Source organism: Schistocerca serialis, unplaced genomic scaffold (genome assembly GCF_023864345.2).
Source record: "Schistocerca serialis cubense isolate TAMUIC-IGC-003099 unplaced genomic scaffold, iqSchSeri2.2 HiC_scaffold_1362, whole genome shotgun sequence".
Classification (NCBI taxonomy): Eukaryota; Metazoa; Arthropoda; class Insecta; order Orthoptera; family Acrididae; genus Schistocerca; species Schistocerca serialis.
Genome location: NW_026047583.1, coordinates 28,951,277 through 28,975,293, shown reverse-complemented (window position 1 = coordinate 28,975,293; position 24,017 = coordinate 28,951,277).

Below are 24,017 nucleotides of genomic sequence, written 5' to 3'. Positions count from 1 at the left end.
CAAGTACGGGGAAAAGCGCCAGTGCCACCTAGACTGTATGGTCTGCCTAAAATAAACAAGGAGGCCTTGCCCCTACGTCCAATTGTCAGTAATATTGGGGCACCTACGTACACAACAGACAAGTACTTGAAAGGTCTCCTGTCTCCATATGTGGGCAAATGTATTCACCACATCCGCAACTCAGAAGATTTCCTGCAACGCCTCAAGCAACTGCACATCACAGATTCGGACATCATGGTTAGTTTTGATGTGGTATCGCTGTTCACCAGGGTTCCACTGAAGGACTCACTAGAACTGATTGCTGAGAAATTTGACACTGCTCTGTTGGACCTGTTCAGTCATACACTGACATCCACGTATTTCCTGTACAGAAACCAATATTACGGGCAAACCGAAGGTGTAGCTATGGGAAGCCCACTGTCCATTGTGGTTGCCAACATGTTTATGGAGAGTTTTGAGGAGAGGGCATTGGAGACAGCCACATTTAAACCCACATGCTTCTTTAGGTATGTGGATGACACCTCTGTGATCTGGCCACATGGGCTGGACAGGCTCAATGAGTTTCTTGAACATCTTAACTCATGCCACCCTAATATCAAGTTCACCATGGAACTGGAGAAGAATGGCCAGCTGCCATTTCTGGATGTACTAGTCCAGAGGAAAGCAGATGGATCAATTGGCCACAGTGTGTACCGAAAACCAACACACACTGATTTATATCTGCAGGCCAGCAGCTGTCACCACCCTGCACAGAAGAATGGGGTTCTGAAGACTTTGGTCCACAGAGCACATGCCCTGTCAGACCAAGAGAATCTACCTATAGAGATAGAACGTCTCGAAACAGTTTTCTCCAAGAATGGATACACGGACAGACAAATTGAGAGGGCACTCCAACCAGCCACTATACCACAGGTTCGTGAAGAAGACCAAGATGAAACAAAGAAGTTGGCATATCTGCCCTATGCTGGCTCTATTTCTGCCACAATCAGTAGGATCCTCCGTAAACACAATATCAAGTGTGTTTTCTGTCCATCCAACAAGATTGGGGGACTGCTGGGGAGTGTCAAAGACGATCTGGTGTTATGAAAACCAGGGATTTACAATATACCTTGTCAATGTGGCATGTCCTACATTGGCCAGAAGACAAGAACTGTGGATATCAGGTGCAAAGAACATCAGAGGCACACTAGATTAAGACAGGTGACTAAGTCAGCCACTGCTGAACACTGTCTAGAACTAGATCATGCCATGAAGTATGAGGATACCAAGATTCTAGCACAAACACTCAGATTTTGGGACAGTGTTATAAGAGAATCGATAGAAATTAAAATGGCTGACGATCTTATGAACCGTGACACAGGGTACCAGCTAAGCAGATCCTGGGATCCGGCTCTGGGATTGTTAAAGGAGCAACACTACAGAAACAGAAGAACCAGAGACATGGAGATGGAAAACGAGCCCCTGACGGACTGCCAGGCGCACCAGACCGAAGATGGAACACCCAGAAGTGGGACTGGTGGGCGCGGACCGCAGAGGGAACATCCAGAGCCGCAACGGACGAAAAACGGAGCGGCAACGCTCCAACAGGTCGTGGTGAGCGGGCGCGGACCGCAGGGGGAACGCTTGGTACCCCAGACCGTAGATGAAACCCCCAGGAGCGGGTTTGGTGGGCGCGGACCGCAGAGGGAACACCTAGAACCGCTGCGGACGGAAAACGGAGCAGCAACGCTCCAGCAGGTCGCAGGGAATGGGCGTGGACCACAGAGGAAGCGCCTGCAGCCGTTGGTGGAAGGGGAAGGCCATAGGCATAAATACTGGACCAGGTCCACTCGAGGAGTAGTCTCAGATCGCACCTAATGAAGGTTACGAGCTACGTGACCGAAATATCGTGCAAGTACGACGCTGATATCCGGCAGAACACCCGACAACCCAAGATGTCAAATATTTTGCAGTTTATTACTGGATTGAAAGGGTTACTGTCTTTATGAATTCTTGGCAGTGACTGCAGTTTATTTGCAGATGGGTTCATCATGTTGTAATATGTTTCTTTCTGTTTTGAGAAGTAAATGTTCTTTGCTATTTAGGGATTTTTAATTTGGACAGATATCAAGTAGCTGGATGTCCTTTTGTACAAATCATGTTGTTTTTGATGGACACCAGAAGATTCTTTTTATGCAGACTATTTTGAACATGCCTCCTACAGTATTCCCTTCATCAGTTACAGTTACATTGTTAGTGTTTATTTCACAAAAAGTACGATTATTTTCGTATTGAGGAGATTATCAAATGATATCAAACACTCATTTGAAAGGTCCAAGCTAAGAATAAACATCAGAACACACACCAGAACACGAAGTTGTCATTCCATGGAATAATTCTATAAATTCAATCACTGGGGACTCTATAAGTTAAAGTGGAATAGCCTTGAGATAACATACATGGGAAAGGTAAGAAGAAATGAAAACAATATCCACAGAAGATGTGAACGCCACTGACAGAAACCTATATCCTTGTTCTCCCTCTTCTTTGCTCATAGGAAGCACACCGCGCCTGGTACACGCGGTGATCGGGGACCACAGCACAGGTACGACACCTGAGGATGGGCTCTTAACAATCCGAAACCGGTCGTGTCAAAATAAAGTAATTTACAGCTGGAGCGGTATTTTCAACCTTTGCTATCTTTATTTAGTTCACATCTAAAAACACAAAAACTCTCAGCTAGTGACATAAAACAATGCTTGGTAGTCCCAGAAACTGATGGTAAACGTAGCAAACTAAGTACTTTAGATAACATACTAAGTTTCACACACTTCACAAAACATCCTGTCATTGTTTCCAAAGAAGAGACAGCGTTAAACAACAAAAGATTCGTCGAAAATTTCAGCGATGTTGTTGTAAGTGTCTATTGTTGCAATACATTCTTTTCTCTGATATTATGGTAACAAAAATAATGTAATATATAAACGAATTTGTATAGTCTGAGATCAATCAAGTTAATCATTACCTTTGGATGTAAAGTACATCAAATTTGACAATTAAACATTAACAAAATCTACAAAATATGAACAATCTTAATTTATCGTTTTTAATTCCATGTTGTTAATACCCACAGATGAAAGACATTTGAACAGGGAAGAATGGAGATAGCTTAATGAACTTTGTGCAGTTGGCGAAAGAAGTGTGACGAAGGTTTGTAGAATGATTTCCATACAGATGGCCGCCAACTCGTTTAACAATTTATCGCATTTACCATAACATTTGTATCATCTGGATTAGTAGCAGACAATTATCACAAAACTGTACAGTTGAACGTTGATTTGAGTGCATCAATCATGTTGGTTGTCAGGTTGAGACTCCATATAATGACATCTCTGAGTAAATAATTTCTGTCAAATACTGTGCACGAATTATGACTCAAGTGTATGTGCTGAATATCACTGGTATATGCTGAGGTAATAATAGGTAAATTATTGGCAAAAGTGGTTCGCATATCCTAAAAGCAGTACACGTAGCTTGTATGTTGAATCATAAAATAACTGATATGGAACACTATTCACCTGAGGTAAATGTACGCTGTAGCACAAGTGCCGCTGAGGATGGATACATGCCTCAATTCTGCTCCACATATAAATAAATAAGAATTTAATCTGGAGGATAATTTGTCAGTCAGCCTTATTCTATCACCAATCCTTGCCCACTTTGATCTGTTGCATATGTTATATATGCACTTTCCACCTGCCTTTTGTATTCCAACGCTTAACAACTTTTTTCCAGTTCCGTTTCAACAATCTCCACGTCACAAGGTATAAAGTAATTCCAGAGAGCAACCCATCTTATTGGCTTTAATGTAGCACACTCGACCCATCAGAAGTGAAGGCTCCAGCTCATTCTCTTCCCACAGAAGTGAAATACCATGTATTTCCTTGTTGTTCTCCTTCACGTTTGCTTTTACCAGTTCCCTACGTGATCGATATCTTTATAAGGGTTAAAGTAGTGATAGTGACTGCCAGCGACCGGATTCCCTTCCTAACGCCACCGCTCCCTGTGGGACAGAGTCTGAGTACCAGATCTGTCTGCTTGTAGTGTACTGATCATGTTTTAGTGCGAGAACTTTCTTCCAAACGTTTATGTAGTACTATCTGACGCGGGACAGAAGTTACAGCCCAGTATTTACCTAGATGGCTGTGGAAAACCGCGTAAAAACCACCTCTAGGGTGACTGGCTAACGAGCGCTTGTCGTTAATCCACTAGGGGGATTCGATCTGAGGCATGTTCACCTCCTTGAACCCCTGAAGTAGTGCATTAACGCGCTCGGATATCTGGGCAGGTTTGTAGCTTCTAGTTACTAAATGCCAGATACCAATTATCACCAGCATAAATATCGCACATTCTTTTCCAAGCAACATTCTTCCCAGCTGTTTCCTCATCGTGATTCCTGGCCCACAGGTCCCAGCAGTCCCGACTGTCACCAGACCGTTATGCAAGTTTTCAGGAATACGTGGAAGAAAATTAGGCTGCGCGAAAATCGACGAATCTTAAGTGCGACACTCATCCTGTTCGATAGATTTATCACTTCTGAACTCCATCAGTTTCATCCCCTAAGGAATATTGTGATTAGGTTTGTGAATGTGGGTTTTTCATAGAATTTTATGTATTCATTTGGAGGAATAAATTGGACTCTTAATGTTACTGTCCCTGCTCTTAGTTTCAGCGAAGGCTGTTCCTACTTTCTGATATGCTGATCCAGTCCTTCCGACAATCATTTCGTTTTCGATTTCTTCACATTTTTCGTGCAGCCATTTCGTCTTAGCTTTCCTGCACTTCCTATTTATTTCATTCCTAAGAGATTTGTGTTTCTCTATTCCTCAATTTCCATGAACATTTTTGTACTTCCTTCTTTCATCGATAAACTGATCAGCCGAAGTGTTTCTACAGTCACACACGGTTTCTTCTCAGTTACTTTCTTTGTACAGTGAGTTTCCTTTCCAACTTCTACAGTTGCCGTTTTCTAAGACAGCCATTCCTCTTCAACTTAAATACCTACCGAACTTTTCCTTATAGAGGTATCTATACTGAGAGAACTTCAAGCGTGTCTCTTTATTCCTTAGTTCTTCTGTATCCATCTTTTTGAGCGTTGATTCTTCCTGACTAGCCTCATTAAACGTCTTCATCAATACTAAATTATGATTCGAGTTTATATCTGATCCTGGATATGCCTTTCAATCAAGTATCTGATTTCGGAATCTCTGCCTGCTCATAACTGAAATTTTCCTGTACCTCCAGGCCTTTTCCAAGCATACCTACTCCTCTTGTGATTCCTGAACATATTTTTCTCTGTTAGTAGCTGTAATTTATCGCAGAACTCAATTAATCTTTCTTCCTCGTTCCTATTACCAAGCCCACATTCTCCTATAACCCTTTCTTATACTCCTTACCCTACAACCGCATTCTAGTCCCCCATGAGTACTAGATTTTCATTTCCCTTTACATGCTGACTTACCCGTTCAATATCCGCATACACTTTCTGTATATCTTTGTATTCGGCTTGCGACGTCAGCATGTATTCCTGAGCTGTAGTTGCCGGTGTTGGTTTGTTGTCGATTATCTTTCCTTGTTAAAAGTATCATACGACAAAGGCAATATCCGGAAGCATTCATAAGAAATCCCCATGCCGGATTAAAAACAAATATTTAAGTTAATAGATTATACGGACGAATGCATCAACTCGTAGACACGCTAAACAGCGTATACATATATAAATGATATACACTAATGAGCCAGAACATTGTAATCAGCAACCTACTATCGATATAAACGTCTCAAGAAGACACCAGCGTCAACTGGCTAGGAATGAGTGGGAGTCAGAGACACGCACGGCGCACGTGGTGTATGTGCGCGTGCTGTCCGCGTGTGGAGTGGGGAAGCCGTGCGACCTGTGTGAGTTTGATCGAGGGCAGATTGTGATGGCCGGCCCGGAGGCTCAGCAGGAGCGTTTCGGAAACTGCACGACTTGTCGGACGTTCGAGGAGTGCTGTGGTGGGTGTCTTCAACACGTGGCGGAACTAAAATGAAACCACGTCCGGACGTCGTGGGGGTGGGCGGCCACCACTCATTACGGTTGTCGGACGTCATAGGCTGTGCAGACTTGTAAGAAAGGACAGTCGGCGAACTGCATCGGAAGTAACACCAGACTTTAAAGCTAGGCGGAGTACACGTGTGTCTGAACACACAGAACACTGAACACTCCCAAGTAAAGGGCCTCCACAGCCGACGACCCTTGCATGTGCCAATGTCAACACCGCGACATCGGCCACTACGGCTGAAATTGGCACGTGACGATCGGCACTGGACGTTGGCGCAGTAGCAGAGCGTTGCACGGTCTGATGGATCCTGATACCTTCTTCACCGTGCCGATGAGAAAGCGCGAATCCATCGTCTTCCAGGGGACCACCTCTTTGACACCTGTATTGCAGGACGGCGGTAAGTTGGCGGCGGCTCCGTTTCGCGCTGTGGAACATTCACGTGGGCATTTACGGATCTAGTGCAGCTCTCGCAAGGCGCCATGACGCGCCAAGGAGTATCGCACACCTCCTCATGACGATCGTGTTTCCTGCCGCTGCGCGCTACCCATCCTCGGCCGAGGAGAGCTCCAGATGCAGATACGTGATGTGGGAGCCGCGAAAAGCAAATTGTCGTGTGTGTTGTTCTCACAACGCTAGAAAATTGTCGTGTCTTACGCCCCACAGTAGAAGGACACGCAAAGGAAACCTGCTGCCACGAGAGGGCCTTCGGTTGTGCGAATCACTGAGTCTGCCGACCGAGCAAGGAAGACTCGAGAAGACGAGTCGCAGCCTGTTCCCCCTTTGTATGTCACGTGCAAAGGCGGGTGGACGGCGCTGTTCGATGTAATGACGAATTGCGCCGAGAACGAGGTGGTGTACGGGCCTGTCGACACACACTCGCTGATCTGCGTTGGGGCAGCAAACCTGGCCCACCACAGGGCGATCAGAAGTGTTGTGGCCGCCCACACTGTCGCAGCGCCGCCGACACGCGAGAAGGCGCCTTCCGATGGAAGGAAGAAGACGAGCGAGGCACTCGTACGGGGGCTGCATTGGTGCTGCGACGAGGCAGCGGTCCGGGACGGTGACGGAACCGCAAGGCTGCACAACCGGACGAGCAATAAGAGGGCTCCGCTCTGTGCCGTGTCCGTGCAAACGGCCGACGGCGAGGGTGACGACGTCTTCGACTTGCGGAAGCTGCTGGGCTACCCGGTTACGACGGAGGCTGTCCCCACCGCCACGGGCCCCCAGCCCCAGTGCTTCGAGTGACAGGGTGAGGGCCACGTCGCGAAGTACTGCTGCGACGCTCGTGGTGCGTCGAGTGCTGTGGAGAGCACGACAGCCGCGCCTGCGACCGCGGCAGAGAAGCTTCGCCGAGTTGCGCCCTGTGTGGCGGCCCGCAAGTCGCCAGCTGGCGCGGCTGTCCGGCTTTTCAAAGCCACAGTCGCGGTGAGGAGACCGCGGCCGCAACGACGCAGCGGAAGAGGAGGAGGAGGAGGAGGAGGAGGAGATTAGCGTTTAACGTCCCGTCGACAACGAGGTCATTAAAGACGGAGCGCAAGCTTGGGTGAGGGAAGGATGGGGAAGGAAATCGGCCGTGCCCTTTCAAAGGAACCATCCCCGCATTTGCCTGAAGCGATTTACGGAAATCACGGAAAACCTAAATCGGGATGGCTGGAGACGGGATTGAGCCGTCATCCTCCCGACCACAGCGGAAGAGACGACGACGTCGGCGACGACGACGGGCGCAGACCGGCTGGGCTCAGCTGAGGGACAGCGCAGAGGCAGCTCCTCTCGCAAAAAGCGGGGACGACCGCCTGGAGGCGGACGGTCGGGATGCAGCCCGCGCCCCTGTGAAGAGCAGCGGCGTCGACATCAGCACCGCCGTGGAGGAAGCCACAGCAGCCCTCAAAGCCGTCGTGGCCGCAGAGAGGGCTGCCTTTGCAGGGAAGGAAGGGGCCTCGAGGCAGCTGCGTGCAGTTATCGCCCGAGGCCTCCGTGCAGCAGAAGGGGTTCGAACCCCTACGGTCGCTCCTGCAAATCCGCAGAAGGGCGTTCGGCTGCCTCCCCCGCCGGCCGCCTCAGCAGCGCCGTGAAGACGACCGCCGCCCCAACGATAGCGGTGGTGACAACGAGCGCCGCGGGGGCAGCACCCGCTAGGGACCGAGAAGCCAAAAGGGCACCCTACGTCGCGCATGCGCGAGAGAACGGCCTGCAGCTCTCCGATGATACTGCGGCGCAGTACGCCGAGCAAGCAGAGCTGCTGGAGGAGAAGCAGGTGACCTGTTATTATTGAAAGAAAACAGGTTCCATGTGAAGCCCGGATAAATGATACTTACGCATCCATCCTAATCATCTCAAACGGGTGCGATGTTTCCCGTTTCGCTTATGAGTCGAGTCCGCGTTCTGTGAACTCTGCACACAAGTCTTTCACATACTGATACACATTTCCCTTCCTTTACTTTCACGAGACCTCTCAGACACCTGTCAGTCTGTCACTCTGCAGCCTCCGAGACCAGAGAGCACGTGATAATGTGCCTCTCTCAGGACTTCCTCGTGTAGCTTAGCTGTCACCACTACCTGTCACCCTGACCTAGTTACCTTGCACAACGCACCGTCGCACATGCTGAGTTGCAGATGCTGTACAGCATGCGGTCACTGTGAGCATTCTGTGCTGCTTGCCGTCAAGTAAGGCCGTGCCTCATTACGTCAGTGAGAGTCTGCTGGGAGTGAAAAGCCGTGAAGGTTGCCAAGGGCAGTTGAGACTGTTGACTTTGAAAGCAGGCGGGGTTCCTCTTTGGGTACGTGGTGGTTAGCAATATACCCAATAGTCGCTTTTTTTGCCGTCTCCTATACTGTTGACGCCGAGAATAAAGCATTTAAAAGTGGTTACAAGTAAAATTTAAATACGATTGCTGGACCAGGTAAGAACATAACTTATGAAAAGAATTTAATAAGTTACCGAGCTCTAGAACTTAACTGTTTTTATTTTACCTGTGTGAAACGAATGGGATGGCCCTTTGCGACCAGTGTCAAACTCAAATATCAGTTTCATAACAAAGTTTTCTCAACGAGGCCTTGGAGTTCACCAGCATAACATCTGGGTTCTAATTTAACATGCATAATTGGAAATTTGTTTGTACTGAGATTAAATATATGGAACGGTAAAGAGGTTTTTTTTCAAATCTTTGGTCCATTAATGTAAAATATTTTAATTACATTGTTTATTTGTTCATTAAGGTTTAAATATTTTTTTCATGCTGGATTATCATATGTTAAAATAGACTTTAGCTTATTCTGAATTTTCAGAGGTTGAATGTACTAACCAAATGCTAGAATACTGTGCTAAACTGCAAGGCCAATGTGATGCCAATTATGTATGGTGCTGCGTTGCACGTTATTTAGCTACTATCAGTCTGCTAATTAAGTGGACTAATTGCTGAAGTTCTGCAGAGTGTTGGCTCACTATGGGAGTTTGGAGGGAAGTTATTTTTCATAATTTGGAACCCATAGGCTAAATAAATTCAATGACCAGCATTTTTTCGGCGTTCAAGCGATGAACGGATACATAGGGGATTCTATTGAGAGTGCACGCACTGTAATAATGGCGATCTGCTCAGACATTTTGAAGACAAGGCAATACTTAATATTTCGGAAGGAATGCGACCGAAACCTGGTCAGCTTTGCTTTACTGATAAGCCACACACGTTTGATAGTGTGGATAAAATGGTTACGGAGATTGGGAATATGCGATTTAATGACGAGAAGTGGTTTGCTTGTCGGGGGAGGAGGGGGGGAGAGGGGAGGCTACGGCCGTTTCTGCTGCCAGAACTGGACGCAGGACTAGTCCTGGGGTACGTGTTTTGGCTGTGGTGAGTTCGGTGATTTTTCTGAGGATTGTGAGCAGTAGCGGCAGAGGAAGTGAGACGTTTTGAGATACTTCAGTGGCAACTCGCCTCCGAATGGCTGACGTAAGGTACACGCCGTTGACAGAGTGCGTCTCCTTGCTTCAGAACTAGCTTGTGCTTTCCTCGATTCCAGCAGTAATGTTTCTTTAGTTGATCACGGCTGGTATTGTACGTATCACCACACAGTTAACAGTTCCAAAGCGCAAACCATTTGCATGAACTAGCATTTTAGGTGAAGTTGTACGGCAGACCTAATGGTAAACGGTAAACGCTAAATGCTAAATGGTGAACGCTGGGTGCCTAACAGTAAACGTGAAATGGGAAATGCTAAACGATAAGCAATGAATGATTAAGGGTAAACGCTAAACGGTATGGAAATATGGAAGAATAATTCTAGTTGTCTACGAATAGTTATGATGCCTATAAATGTTGTCTAGTTCAATTACTTCCATGAAATGTCAAAGATGATTGTGTATGCAAATATAATTCAAACATAATATTAAAAAATTATTCCAAGGACAAAGTTAAGTATTATTTATACGCAAACATACCTCTATATTTTTTAAATCTATAAATATCGTACACATGTCCATTTTCCCTTTTGCAAAGTAATAATTTCGTGTCTCATACACAACCGCATCAAAATGGTTTCTTATTTTAACAACTTACTGAGGAATAATCAATCAGAGTGTAGTATTTAAATGACATTTTAAAGATAGTGTCAAATTACATTATTTCCAAAGCACACTTCCTTTTTATATAATAAAAATTTCGTGACTTCCACTTGATAATCAAAGGTTTTCATAAGTTACTTGAGAGTCAGAGATATTCATTATTCCCATTATAAAAATAGTGTCGTATTGCATTATTTACATACACAGAAATAATATTAAAGCGCTAACAATCTCAAAGTTAAGCTTTATTTACCTGCTCATACATAAATCTGGCTTAATACTAAGTTGACTCCAAGGTCAAAGATATGCATTAAAGACATACATAAATGGCTGTATTTAAAGTGTCAAATGCTGCGATTTATAGTAATAATTTCTGTTTCCTTCCCTCTCTCATCTTCTTGCTCACACATACCTCAGTATTTCATACATTAAGCCCAATGACGCTCCTTCAGCACACATGCGATCAATAATCAGCTCCGGTCAGTCATCCCAGCAGCTGCAATAAATTTTTCATGAAATTATCCTCTGTATGCTCTTGTCATTTAATGCCCTGATTAAATCTGATTTCTCACATGGTTTGTCCACATCTGTCTCGTCGGTATATGTCACATTACAATTTCTTTTATTGCAAAGAAATATAAATACTAGAGCTCTTAAACTTCTTTTTCATCGGTTACTTTGTGTCAGTTCAGCTTTTCACCTGTCACTGCCAGACAGAGGGAGCAACCTAGCCCAGACTGAGGTACCGCTGCCCCTCTTACCTATACTGATGAGACACAGCCCAGCTCAGAGACAGGCACATTCGCTAATGTCGTATGGGGAAAAAAATAGAGTGAATGTTGGTGCACGTCAAATTCAGTTCCTTGGTGCGTCTGTAACTTTTTGATGTTATTACTTGGCGTAGGTACCAAGGAACCAGATCTGGCTCATACTGTGAGTTACAAGAAAATCTGGGTCAAGGAAGGAGTGCAAAGTTACAGGGGGAACTTTTCCACGCCGAGCAGAGCTGTAATCAAGAAATGCAGACGCCACCTAATGCCTCATTCTGCGAGCCTCGCACTACAGAGCCATAACCTGGTAAGTTCAGTTGCTCTACGGCGTGGTGGTACTCATTAAAATTCCGAAGTCATTGGGAACTGACAGTAACTGAGTCAGCACGACTGTGAGAAGTCCACTGACACCTTGAGGTAAAGAGGACAATTGAATGCATCGTTGGCTGCGATGACGCTATATCCGGCCTAAATACGACTGTTTCCGAGCTCACAGTCTCAGTGCTTGGTGCTCTCGTCTGCCCCTCTGGTTCCGGATCATTGGCAGTCTCGCTACTTTCAGTACACAATGAGGTACCGAAAGTCATGGGGAACCTTCTAACATGGCTCTCCACAGTAGAGCAGCAGTTCGGTGTGGCATCTATTCAGCTAGTCACTGGTAGTCCCCTGCAGAAGTATATAGGCATGCAGCCTCTGTAGTCGTCCATTATTACCAAAGTGATGTCGATGCAGAAGTATCCCTATATCTCTAGATTATATCGCAAAATGTGCCATGGGATTCACATGAGGCGATGTGGGTGGCCCAGTCATTCCCTCGAATTGTGCAGATTGTTCTTCAAACAAGTCACGAACACCTGTTTCCCCGTGACATGTTGCATTGTCATCCATAAAAGTACCATTGTTGTTTGGGAACATGAAGGCCACGAATAACAGCAAATGGTCTCTGAGTAGCCGAACTTAACCATTTGCACGCAATGATCCGTTCAACTGGACCAGAGGACACAGTCCACTTCATGTAAGTATCGACTACGACACCATTATGGAGCCAACACCAGCTTGCACAGTGTCTTGTTGACAACTTGCGTACATTGCTTCGTGATGTCAGCGCACACGTGAACAATATCAACAGCTCTTATCACTCAAATAGGGACTCATCTGACCAGGCCACATTTTTACCGTCGTCTTGGGTCCAACCGATATTTTCACGAGCCCACGAGAGGCGCTGCAGGCGACGTCGTCATGTTAGGAGAGGCACTCGCGTCCGTCGTCTGCTGCCACAGCCCATTAACACCAAATTTCACTGCTCTGTTCTAACAGATAGCTTCGCCGTGCAGTCCACATTTATTTCTATGGTTATTCCACGCATCGTTCCTTGTCTGTCATCACTGTCAACACCACGCAAACACAGCTGCCTCGTTGCTTAAGTGAACGCCGTCAGCAAACTGCACTGCCCGTGCTGAGAGTCAATGCCTCAAATCTGGTACTCTCGGCACTCGTTTGACACTGTGGGTCTCGGAATAATGAATTTCCTAACGATTTCCCATGCGTCTAACTCCAATTACCATTCCGCATTCTAAACCTGTTAATTCTGGTCACTGAGCAATACCATAAATTCTTCGAACGGAGGTTGCAAACTCAAGACAAAATCTACAATTGTACATTCGTCACACACACACATTTTTTCGCAACTACTTATGGATATGACTTTTCCTTGGACTAGAAACAACACAGGCAGCGTTCGAATATTACTATACAATAATGACAGGAAGTAATGCTAGTGTTTGCGGATGACTACAGGTTGTTTATGTTACCCAAATGACTTGTATCTATGTTATCAGTACCCAGCAACATTAACAGACAACAAATTTCTCGCAACGGTATTTTGCAATATCTACTCCGAACTCTGTATTTTATCTTTTATCTACTACAATTACCCTATCATAACCTGATTGCTGGATGCGATACACAGTTGTAAGCACGTCTTTAGTCTATTGTTCGAACATGTTTCAACTCCCTAAGGAACAGTTAGTTGGCCAAGTTTAATTTATCTGCAGATAGACTATGTTTAGAGACACGATGTGCATCTTGTCTTGTTGTTGTTGTGGTCTTCAGTCCTGAGACTGGTTTGATGTAGCTCTCCATGCTACTCTATCCTGTGCAACCTTCTTCATCTCCCAGTACCTACTGCAGCCTACATCCTTCAAAATCTGTTGAGTGTATTCACCTCTTGGTCTCCATCTACGATTTTCATCCTCCACGCTTCCCTCCAATACTAAATTGGTGATCCCTTGATGCCTCAGAACATGTCCTACCAACCGATCCCTTCTTCTAGTCAAGTAGTGCCACAAACTCCTCTTCTCCCCAATCCTATTCAATACTTCCTCATTAGTTATATGATCTACCCGTCTAATCTTCAGCATTCTTCTGTAGCACCACATTTTGAAAGCTTCTGTTCTCTTCTTGTCCAAACAAGTTATCGTCCATGTTTACTTCCATACATGGCTACGCTCCATACAAATACTTTCAGAAACGACTTCCTGACACTTAAATCAATACTCGACGTTAACAAATTTCTCTTCTTCAGAAACGCTTTCCTTGCCATTGCCAGTCTACATTTTATATCCTCTCTACTTCGACCATCATCAGATATTTTGCTCCCCAAATAGCAAAAGTCCTTTACTACTTTAAGTGTCTCATGTCCTAATCTAATTCCCTCAGCATCACCTGATTTAATTCGACTACATTCCATTATCCTCGTTTTGCTTTTGTTGATGTTCATGTTATATCCTCCTTTCAAGACACTATCCATTCCGTTCATCTGCTCTTCCAAGTCCTTTGCTGTCTCCGACAGAATTACAATGTCATCGGCGAACCTCAAAGTTTTTATTTCTTCTCCATGGATTTTAATATCTACTCCGAATTTTTCTTTTGTTTCCTTTACTGCTTACTCAATATACAGATTGAATAACATCGGGGAGAGGCTACAACCCTGTCTCACTCCCTTCCCAACCACTGCTTCCCTTTCATGTCCGTCGACTCTTGTAACTGCAATCTGGTTTCTGTACAAATTGTAAATAGCCATTCGCTCCCTGTATTTTACCCCTGCCACCTTCAGAATTTGAAAGAGAGTATTCCAGTCAACATTGTCAAAAGCTTTCTCTAAGTCTACAAATGCTAGAAATGTAGGTTTGCCTTTCCTTAATCTAGCTTCTAAGATAAGTCGTAGGGTCAGTATTGCCTGACGTGTTACAACGTTTTGCAGCCGTGACTTATTAAACTGATAGTTCGGTAATTTTCACATCTGTCAGCACCTGCTTTCTTTGGGATTGGTATTATTATATTCTTCTTGAAGTATGAGGGTATTTCGCCTGTCTCATACATCTTGCTCACCAGATGGTAGTGTTTCGTCAGGACTGGCTCTCCTTAGGCCGTCAGTAGCTCTAATGGAATGTTGTCTACTCCTGGGGCCTTTTTTCGACTCAGGTCGAACTCTTCACGCAGTATCGTATCTCCGATTTCATCTTTATTTACATCCTCTTCCATTTCCATAATATTGTCCTCAAGTACGTCACCCTTGTATAGACCCTCTATATACTCCTTCCATTTTTCTGCTTTCCCTTCTTTGCTTAGAACTGGGTTTCCATCTGAGCTCTTGATATTCATACAAGTGGTTCTCTTTCCTCCAAAGGTCTCTTTAATTTTCCTGTAGGCAGTATGTATCTTACCCCTAGTGAGATCAGCCTCTACATCTTTACATTTGTGCTCTAGCCATCCCTGTTTAGCCATTTTGCACTTCCTGTCGATCTCATTTTTGAGACGTTTGTACTCCTTTTTGCCTGCTTCACTTACTGCGTTTTTATATTTTCTCCTTTCTTCAATTAAATTCAATATTTCTTCTGTTTCCCAAGTATTTCTACTAGCCCTCATCTTTTTACCTACTTGATCCTCTTCTGCCTTCACTACGTCGTCTCTCAAAGCTACCCATTCTTCTTCTACTGTATTTCTTTCCCCCATTCCTGTCAATTGTTCCCTTATGCTCTCTCTGAAACTGTTTACACCCTCTGGTTTAATCAGTTTATCCAGGTCCCATCTCCTTAAATTCCCATCTTTTTGCAATTTCATCAGTTTTAATCTACAGTTCATAACGAATAGATTGTGGTCAGAGTCCACATCTGCCCCTGGAAATGTCTTACAATTTAAAACCTGGTTCATAAATCTCTGTCTTACCATTATATAATCTATCTGATGCCTTTTAGTATCTCCAGGGTTCTTCCATGTATACAACCTTCTTTCACGATTCTTAAACCAAGTGTTAGCTATGATTAAGTTATGCTCTGTGCAAAATTCTACCAGACGGCTTCCTCTTTCATTTCTAGCCCCAATCCGTATTCACCTACTATGTTTCGTTCTCTCCCTTTTCCTACTATTTAATTCCAGTCACCCATGACTATTAAATTTTCGGCTCCCTTCACTACCTGAATAATTTCTTTTATCTCGTCATACATTTCATCAATTTCTTCATCATCTGCAGATCTAGTTGGGATATATACTTGTACTACTGTATTAGGCGTGGGCCTCGTGTCTATCTTGGCCACAATAATGCGTTCACTATGCTGTTTGTAGTAGCTTACCCGTACTCCTATTTTTTTTATTCATTATTAAACCGACTCCTGCATTACCCCTATTTGATTTTATATTTATAACCCTGTATTCACCTGGCCAAAAGTCTTGTTCCTCCTGCCACCGAATTTCACTACCTCCTACTATATCTAACTTTAACCGATCCATTTCCCTTTTTAAATTTTCAAACCTACCTGCTCGATTCAGGGATCTGACATTCCACGCTCCGATCCGTAGAACGTCAGTTTTCTTTCTCCAGATAACGACATCCTCCTTAGTAGTCCCCGCCCGGATATCCGAATGGGGGACTATTTTACCTCCGGAATATTTTACACAAGAGGACATCATCATCATTTAATCATACAGAAAAGCTGCATGCTCTCGGGAAAAATTACGGCTGTAGTTTCCCCTTGGTTTCAGCCGTTCGCAGTACCAGCACAGCAAGGCCGTTTTGGTTAGTTTTACAAGGCCAGATCAGTCAATCATCCAGACTGGTGCCCCTGCAACTACTGAAAAGGCTGCTGCCCCTCTTCAGGAACCACACGTTTGTCTGGCCTCTCAACAGATACCCCTCGGTTGTGGTTGCACCTACGGTACGGCTATCTGTATCGCTGAGGCACGCAAGCCTCCCCACCAACGGCAAGGTCCATGGTTCTTGGGGGGCAAGAACAATATTGTCTTATAGGTTATAATCCTCTTTGAATGGGCATCTTAAATCATGAATTATCGTTTGACTGGATGTATGTTTATTTGCTATTACCTTCGTCAGTTTAGTGTGTACTCCTGTGTAAAACCCTTATTTTCACTGCTGTTAACGTCAAGTATAATAGCTTCTTTCCGTGCCCAGGCTGAATCACGAACGTTGAAAATCTCCTTTTTTTCAAAAGTCGCACTGAGACACTGGCTGAGTACCATTCACTAATGTCGTCAAAAACCAACAGAAGTGTGCTCTTCGTGTTCATATTACATTTCCCTAATGTCATCTGTCTTGGGCAGCAGAAGTTTACAGAATAATGTGACGTTCATCTTTAATTGCCGATTCGGTTCTTGAACTCTGACAGTGAAAATCTGGGGACATCCGACAAGAAACTGTTTCGGATCTTAGAACCCATCATGACTGAGTATTACGGTAGTAAGTACTCGATTTGTGAAAGCTGAATTCTCACAAACACATTCTAGAGTACCATCACTGGTTTCCATGCCTCAATCATTATTTATAGTTGCATAAAGTACTATTTTAATTGATCACAAGCTGAAGACGATGATGATGATGAGAATGATAATGATGATGATGATGCTAGATCAGGTGGACCGTATATTCTGTAACATTAAATGAGGAAACAAACATCTGTGATCAGTAATATTGTTAATAGTAAAATATGTACTAAATAAAAATAAAACATGCGTGAGTTATTAGAATGTACATGTGTGTGCGTGTTTCCCGATTATATTTTTTGGTTCCACAGCAGCAGGAGCTATGATGACAGGTATGGTTACGGTTTAAAACTATCATGATAGCTGCGATGACGGTTGTAGTGGTGGTGACGGTGGTGGTTGTGGTGGTGGTGGTGACGTCAACGACGGGTCAGCTCCCACAGCGAGCTTCCTATTGAGCTTTTCCCAACTTTTATAGCATCCCTCCCTGAATCATCAGATATTTTTTATCTTGTTTACTGGATCAGCATCACACAGTAACATTCCTGGAAATATCTGTCTCCCATAAACACCGAGTATGAGGAAAGGGATTAACCTAAGGAAGCTGAGGTATATGTGTTTTCCAAGAGACAAGAAAAAAAAACCAGTGCTGAAAATTGGAAAGGCTTATTGCACTCAGCCGCTTCTCACAACCGCAAGCCTCTACAGAAGCGTAAGAGACATTCTTCATTAAAAAAAAAAAAAAAAAAAAAAAAAAAAAAAAAAAAAAAAAAAAAAAAAATAATAATAATAATTCGGGCCGGCCGGAGTGGCCGTGCGGTTCTAGGCGCTACAGTCTGGAGCCGGGCGACCGCTATGGTCGCAGGTTCGAATCCTGCCTCGGACATGGATGTGTGTGATGTCCTTAGGTTAGTTAAGTTTAAGTAGTTCTAAGTTCTAGGGGACTGATGACCTCAGCAGTTATGTCGCATAGTGCTCAGAGCCATTTGAACCAAGCCAAAAAAATTTTCGTGTGAGACACACTAAAATTTACTTGTCTTATAGAGAAAAAAAAATCGTGCACTTAATAATGATGACGGTTTTTTTTACAAGATATAAGATTACACGCACCCGTTATGTTGCAGGTTGTCATCTGAAGTGAACTCGCTCATTTGCCTCCCTCCACACACTCAGTAGTACTGGCTCCAACATTTATTATTTTTTTAATTCTTCTGCAGTAACTGGGTGGACTGTTTCAGAAACTAATCTTCTCAGACATTAAAACCTTTAAGCTATAATCAATGTTTTGTTAAGTTATTCTTCCGTAGGTATTATTTGATTATCGCGTGAATTAATGCCTACTGTTTTAGAAGCTAGTAAGGATACTAATCGCAAGTCATTCAAATTATTCCAGTCAACAAAACTAACATGTTCTAGCCATTTGTTGAATACTCTTTCAACCGCAAACTTCAAGCGCATTTTCGTCCCCTCTCTTACCGATATGTATATCTCACTGTTGATACACCTGCTTTATTTAATGGAGGCTTCACGATTTGAGTGTATTTATAGCTACAATTTGAATGTAATGCTTTGCGAAAGGGATAGCTTTGCTTATGGGCGTTGCTAGACTTGAAGATGTTAAACCTCTAGTACTATGTAGCTCGTTTTGGTAGATCTAATTTTAAACAATAAATTATTTAATCCTCTCGTTTTCGAGTAGCCTATATTGTGAATGATTAAACCATCCCCATAGGCATCTACTGGTGACTCGCCAATTATCCACACTCTTGCTGTAGGTTAGATCTGATATGTGCAGCATAGTGCGTTCTGTCTGCTAGTTTGCTAAAAAAATTATGTTGCCAGTTCACCCCATGCATCTAATATAATTTTTGCTCAATACTCTACTTCACCTTCATCACCATAATCTCATTTTTTATGAGAACTAAAAATTCGTCTCATTTGTCTGTCTTATTCTCCTATCCGAACGGTTCTCCCAATCCATCAAGCGGCTGAGAAATAAGTCTAAACATTTTTTCCAGTACAGTGTCAGCAGCTTTAGGTTGTCATTTTAGAAGCAACACCAGTTTCAACATCTGAGTTTTAAGTCTTATTTTTCGTTCAGTCGAATTGAGAGACATGGTGATAACTGCAGACACAGACAAGCTGGGATCTGTTGAGATACGTTTCTGTTAGGACTTACCTCCGACTAGAGAAACGTCCAGGATTCCTCTGCAGAAGCAAAAAAATAGTATCCATTTTGTATGGCATTAGCGTATTCTGAAAAATAATATTGCCCAGCCTCAAATTCACGATAGTGCGAGTGCAGCTGTCTTATGTATTTGAAAGAAATAGTGTAAGCTATCTTTGTTAGGTGTTGTTTGGACGTTGAGCGAGTGACAGTTGCCTGTTAGCAATTAGGTAAGCCTTTCTGCACCACATAGTATTTGATGATTAATTAAATGATTCGTTGCCCACTTACTTTATGTTTCAGATCGTAGCACGCTGCAGACGACAATAAAACTACTGGAGTGGGATGGTCGACAAATTTCTATTGTCAGGGCTAAGCAGTACTTGAAGTGTTGCAAAAAGCGACTCCACTTAGCAGTGGACGACTGGAAACGAGTGATCTGGATTGGTTTACTCTAGCTGTCATCAGTGAAGTACCGAGGTGATTATGGTTTATGGTGTGGGGCTGTTCTTCGTAGTCAGGGCTTGGTCCCGTTATTGCACTTCAGAAGACACTAAATACATAAGGGTGTGGAGATATTTGACACAACTGTCTGTTACATGCAGGCGAGGAGTAGTTCGGAGGAAATGACTGTTTTATCGACACAATAACGCACCTTACTAAAAAGCTACTACTGTGAAATAATGATTTCTGCTTAATAATATTCCTAAAATGGACTGGACTGCCTCGTGACCGATTTGAAACCAATTCAACAAAAGTGGAACGAGTTAGAATGCCGAATTCGCTCCAAAGCTAAGATCAAACATTACTGGTTCCGATTCTTACAGAAAAATGGGCTGCAATTTCCCCACAGACATTAAGACGTTTCATTGAAAGTCCTCCCAGCAGAATAAAAGCCACCATAAAGGCAGAGTACAGACACAAATTTTTGTACGTTACAATTTCATTATGCTAGGACAATTTGCTTTAACATGCTTCAGTCTAGAGCGATAGGCAATAATTTGTAACGAACAGAAGAGCATCGATTCTTGTCTGAAAGTCTGCTCGTTGCGTACAGGAATATTTCATTTGAGAGACGTCCCACCAAAGAAGTTCAGTCATAAGCAGTCCATCTTTTTATTTATCTGGATCGAAAGTATGCTTTAGATTACAGGCGAGAGAATGTATTAGCTTTTTCAAAGGAATTAAAAAGATTTATTAAGTAATTGGGCCAGTTTTATGTCTACACTGCATAGCGACAGATGCAGTTGCGATCCCGAACTTCCACGCCTGCACACAGTGTGTCGTCTGATCCACACACTGGGGCACCTTGCACACCGACTAGCAGTGCGTGTGACTCGCAGACAGGGCACTTGGCTTCTGTACAGCGCCGGGATAGGAAATTGTTTGTACGTGCGAACACTGCTGGGCATGATGTACGTTTGCAGTTAGATACTGATTCTTCAGTTTCCTTGTTAAGTCGCAGCACATATGAGTTGCTAGGTAGAGGACAATCGCAAAGGTATGTGTTGATCCACTGTGGGCGTGGGACAGCGGCTGGTCAAATGTTTAACAAAGAATTTCGCCGAACAGCTGTGCAAATTGAGAAACTATTTCATTTTGGTTTCGCTACAAGTTTCGGCAATTCATCACGCCATCTTCAGGCTCCATATGCACCTATAAAAAATTATCTACATTGGCATACTGGTGTCATAATCTTAGTTGCAGTCAACTCTTCGAAGCAAGCACTTGAGAATTCGCGACATCCAGAAACAGATTTTGTATCGGAGCAGCAAGGTCCGTCTGCTTACTCAGTTTTTCTCGGCAACACACATGCATCCATAACAATGAAGCGCCAGAGAAACTGGTATAGACATGAGTATTCAAATACAGAGATATGTAAACAGGCAGAATACTACGCTGCGGTCGGGAATGCCTATAGAGGACAACAAGTGTCTGACGCAATTGTTAGATCGGTTACTGCTGCTACAATGGCAGGTTATCAAGATTTAAGTGAGTTTGAACGTCGTGCTATAGTCAGCGCAGGAGCGATACAGCATCTCCGAGGTAGTGTTGAAGTGGGGATCCCATTTCACGCGTGTACCGTGAATATCAGGAATCCGGTAAAACATGACGTCTCTGCGGCCAGAAAAAGATCCTGCAAGAACGTTACCAACAACGACTGAAGAGAATCGTTCAACGTGACAGAAGAGCAACCATTCCCAAAATTGCTGCAAATTTCAATGCTGAACCATCAGCAAGTGTCAGTGTGCGATTCATTCAATGAAACAACATCGATATGGGCTCTCAGAGCCCAAGGCCCACTCGTGTACCCTTGATGACTGCCCGACACGAAGCTTCACGCTTCGCCTGGGCCCGTCAACACCGACATTGGATTGTTGATAACTGGAAACAAGTTTCCTTGTCAGACGAGTCTCGTTTCAGATTTTATCGATCTAAAGGTCGTGTACAGGTATGTGGGAAAGTCATGAATCCATGGACCCCGCATGTTATCTGAGGACTATTCGGTCTGGTGGAGACATCTGCCGATGTGCAGCTGGAGTGACATGGGATTCCTGACACGTACGTAAGCATCATGTCTGATCATATACCACCGTTCACATCCCTTCTGCATTCCGACGGACTTGGGCAATTCCAGCACAACAATGAGACACCCCACTCGTCTAGAATTGCTGTAGAGTGGCTCCTGGGATACTTTTCTGAGTTCAAACACTTCCGCTGGCCAAAAACTCCCCAGATGTGAGCATTATTGAGCAAGAAAGCTTTGATGAGTATGTGGAAGAAAAAAGTATGTTCAGGCTACGTGAATATCGAAAAAGTTTGAGTCCGAAACCCATCCTGTTCGACAGACTTATCACTTTTCAGTTCCATCAATTTCATTACCCAAGGAATGCTGTGACTAGGAGACAGTTTGTGAGGGTCAGAGACGGGTATTTGGTAGAATCGCATGTGTTCCCTTGAAAGAATAGAATTTATTCGTTAACTGAATATGCAGATTCGCCGAAGGCAAGTACCTTTTTGACCTAAAAATCATTTGTAGTCAGGAGAATAACGTTTCAAATTATGTTCATCCCTATGTGTACACATATAAATTCTAAAAGTAGTGCCCTGCTGCATGCTATTAACGTCAGTTAAATTCTTTCTAACATTCTCACCTCATTGCTTCTGTTACGAGACATTTCGGTCTTAAGGTATTTACCCCTATCGGTGTAAGTCAGCATATCTGTTTCGCTGTGTCTGCTGACAGTAACCTGCTTATATTAAGATCGTGGCAACCACGACCACAAAATTAAAACCTGAAAGTTATTCGTGTCATACATTTTCCATGAAGAAGCGCGATGAAAACCTCCACTATTCACAGTAAGTCAAGTCAACAGTACTTCAGTATAATTTGTAGTATCAAATACATTGGTACAATAACAATATCTAACTTTAACCTATCCATTTCCCTTTTTAAATTTTCTAACCTATCTGCTCGATTAAGGGATCTGACATTCCACGCTCCGATCTGTAGAACGCCAGTTTTCTTTCTCCTGATAACAACGTCCTCTTGAGTAGTCCCCGCCCGGAGATCCGAATGGGGGACTATTTTACCTCCGGAATATTTTACACAAGAGGACATCATCATCATTAACCATACAGTAAAGCTGCATGCTCTAGGGAAAAATTACGGCTGTAGTTTCCCCTTGGTTTCAGCCGTTCGCAGTACCAGCACAGCAAGGCCGTTTTGGTTAGTGTTACAAGGCCAGATCAGTCAATCATCCAGACTGTTGCCCCTGCAACTATTGGAAAGGCTGCTGCCCCTCTTCAGGAACCACACGTTTGCCTGGCCTCTCAACAGATACCCCTTAGATGTGGTTGCACTTTCGGTACGGCTATCTGTATTGTTGATTCACGCAAGCCTCCCCACCAATGGCAAGGTCCATGGTTCATGGGGGGGATCTTATGTGTGTAATTCAGTTATATCAGTGGCTTGCGCATGGATGGAGTCTCAACTTATCCTGTCTGGGTCATCCTTGTCTAGAGCATCCAAAATGGCAATCAATAATTCTTAAAGAGCCTTAAGTTTTCGATTTCAAAATTATCCGCATTGGTCAACACTACTTGTTCACTGTCTATTTCACATACACACTGCTACAGATATAATTCTTGTTATGTATCCAACTCATCGTTCTTCCACAGTGTTTCGATCACACACAATAACTTTGCAGGTAGTTCTGTTCCTACATTGACCCAAAGTAGTTTACCGGCACCTTCCAATATTTGACCACATAAACTGAGCTTTAATGACATTTCGTGTAAGTTAATTTTGTTTGTCGTTCATTACAGATGAACCCTGAAACAATACCTCACTGGCAACAGCTTCCTCTATCGAGATCTATGGTCCCCAATTTCTATCAAGTATTTCCATACATCTACTTTAACACGATGCTTATAAATGAAAAACAACTCTAAGATTGCACAATACCCTTCACCTAAGCATACTCCCCCCCCCCCCCCACCCCTCCCCCCAACCCTTTGATTCTTTCCACTCCTACCTAGAAACTTAACATTGCTGATCCTTGTGACTTCAAATCACCACACCACGTAATTTATAATGCGGAAGTTTTAACTGTCTCTAGACTCGCCACAAACGTATGGACTTCCTGTCTAACATGCCAATC